The sequence below is a fragment of the Alnus glutinosa genome, chromosome 12 (assembly GCF_958979055.1).
Source record: "Alnus glutinosa chromosome 12, dhAlnGlut1.1, whole genome shotgun sequence".
NCBI classification, from domain to species: domain Eukaryota; kingdom Viridiplantae; phylum Streptophyta; class Magnoliopsida; order Fagales; family Betulaceae; genus Alnus; species Alnus glutinosa.
The window spans coordinates 22,518,516-22,521,321 of record NC_084897.1 but is presented as its reverse complement, the minus strand read 5'-3'; the positions used below and the strand labels follow the sequence as shown (position 1 = coordinate 22,521,321).

General features: G+C 36.2%; 1 pseudogene; it reads right to left on the bottom strand.

Moving 5' to 3' along the window:
- Positions 1-337: 337 nt before the first annotated feature.
- LOC133852269 (cytochrome P450 71D8-like) lies at positions 338-2,413 on the bottom strand (annotated as a pseudogene).
- Between the last annotated feature and the right edge of the window lie 393 nt (positions 2,414-2,806).

Sequence of the window (2,806 nt, the reverse complement as noted above, 5' to 3'; positions counted from 1 at the left end):
TCCCTTTCGGGTTCAAGCTCAACTCAAGCGTGTGCCAAGGCTCAAGGATGCAGTCTGGACCCGAGGATACACATGGGGCTTCAACATCTGCAGAGCTCTCTCCTTAGGTCTATGTGGGAGAGTGAATATATATCTCGAAGTGCACATGGGATAGATGTCAAGTAAAGAGGGCAGCCTCGTGGCGCTTAATGATTGTGTTTTTTTTCTTTTTTTTACACTTTGTTTGATAACATTCTTTCATCTTTTTGCTTTCTTTTTCAAAACAAAAACATTAAAAAACAAATAACAACATAAAACACTCAAAATGATTTTTACTTTTATATCATGTACTCAAAACATTTTTTCAAACAAAAAACACAATCTAAAAAGCATTAACAAACGAAGTTAATTCCCCTAGACCACCTTTTCAAAGTAATTTGTTGGTTCAAAGTTGCCATAATGATAATGCCTCAAAGGTCAAGTGAAGGACTAAAAGAAGTAGGAATCAAATACAAGTTGTTTTTCCTTCTGGCAACGGCACCAAAGTCTTCAGTCATGTCCAAATCCTCTGGTTTCATCTTGCTTGGGAGTTTCCAATCAAATTGGTATAGTAGTTGAGCAAGAAGAAGTTCAATATTAGCTAAACCAAATAGTATTCCTGGGCACATCCTCCTTCCTGCCCCAAAAGGAATATATTCAAAGTAAGTCCCTTTAAAATCAACTGAACTACCAACAAACCTCTCTGGTATAAAACTCTCGGCATCATCCCAATATGCAGGATCTCTTCCAATTGCCCATGCATTTATGATGACTTTGGTTTTGATGGGAATTTCATATCCATCAATTTCACTTGGCTCTCCACATTCTCTTGGGAGTAACAACGGACCAGGAGGGTATAACCTTAAAGTTTCTTTGATCACTGACTTCAAGTAAGTTAGATTCTGAAGGTCTTTTTCATAGATTTTTTTCTTTTCTTTTAAGGCTTGTCTTATCTCAGCTTGGGCCTTTTCCATCACTATAGGGTTTCTCATCATTTCTGACATAGCCCACTCTACTGTGGTAGATGAAGTATCAGCTCCACCACCAAATATATCCTGGGAAAAGTTTAAAATTTTAGTATAATCGTGAAATAATTATATTCATAAAATTTTGTAAGCTTAATATTTCTAAACAACTGAAAACTTAACCTGGTATTAGTGGTGATTTTGGGTCTGAACTTCGACTCATACTAGTTAAATCTACCATTTAAAGTACATATTTCAAAGTGTTACACTCTTCTCTCTAGAATTATTGACAACCAAAAAAAAGGAAGGAAAAACTTCACTTATAGTCCCTGATTTTTTATTATTTTTGCAATTAAGTACTCAAATTTTAAAAAGTGCCAATTTAGGGTATTCGTTTTTCAATTTTAACCCTCTGTTAGAATTTTTCCGTTCAATCCTATCAAAATTTTTAAAATACTCTGTTTTTTTTTTTTTTTTTTTTTTTTTTTTTTTTTTTTAACAATTATCGAGCTATTAGGATTCAAGCAGAAATACTAACCAAAATGATGGCTTTGATGTTGTTGGTTGTGAATGGGAACTCAAGTGTACCACTTTGCTGGAGGCCTAAAAGGACGTCAAGAAGATCCTCCTGCTCTGCTGATGCATTCTTCTGGTTCTCCCTATGCTCATGGATGATGTTCTCCAGGATCTTGTCAATCTTCCCATGAATCTTCTCTAGCTTAACTTTCATCCCACTAATCACATGAACAAATTTATGTGAAGGGAACAAATCAGCCAACTCAAAGCCTCCTGACAAGGATGTAAATTCCTTGGTCAACGACTGAAACTCATCTTGGTCTTTGCATTTGCTTCCGAATGCTGCTCTAGAGACAATGCTACTTGTCAAAGTGAAAATACTTTCACTAAAATCGATTGGAGATCCTGAAGATGAGTGAGTGGAATCAATGAAACTACCTACCTCTTCTTCTCGAAGAGAAGAGAATGACTGGACCCTCTTGGCACTAAGAAGTTACAAGACGCAGACTTTTCTCATTTGCCTCCGGTAATCAGAATATGGAGAGAAGGCAATGTCTGAGCCACCATAGAACATAATTCTAGGAACAAGAAAGTCTGGCCTATGCGCAAAGGCAAGGTCATGTGTTTTCATGAGCTCTCTGGCCATCCTAGGAGATGACACAACAACTGCAGAAATTTCACCCAGTTGTAGGTGCATGAAGGGTCCATGTTTTCTGGCTAGTTGTCGGAGAGCATGGTGTGGTAGTGATCCTACCAAGTTGTGCAAGTTTCCTATAAGAGGTAACTTCCATGGCCCTGGGGGCAATTTCTGAAGTTTGGATCTTTTACATACCTTTAACAGCCAAACCAAAGAGAGGAAAAGAATGAAAGTGGTGAGAGCCAGAGAATATTGCAGCACCATCGCAGTCCGCAGAAAGGAGAGAAACAAGTGATTGTGGATCTACAGATTTCTTTCACTAAAGTTGCAATATTATATGTAGTGCATGCTATCAGCAAGTAGGTAAAACGTTGACTTTTGATGATAGGATATATCTTTTATACATCTCCATATAACTAGTTTTTAAATTTATTATTGAGTCCCATAAATTCAATAAACGTTGACTTTTAGTGCAATATGAAAATGATACCATACATCTCTTATACACTTTCATATAATTAATTTTTAAATCTACCATTGGGTCTCATAAATTCAATAGCAAATTTGAAAATGAGATGTGTAAGAGATGTATTTATATTATTTGTTTATATAGTATATTGGGTGAGAAATCCTATTTTGTATTCTCTTGTCCTTCTCTCATCATTTTTCA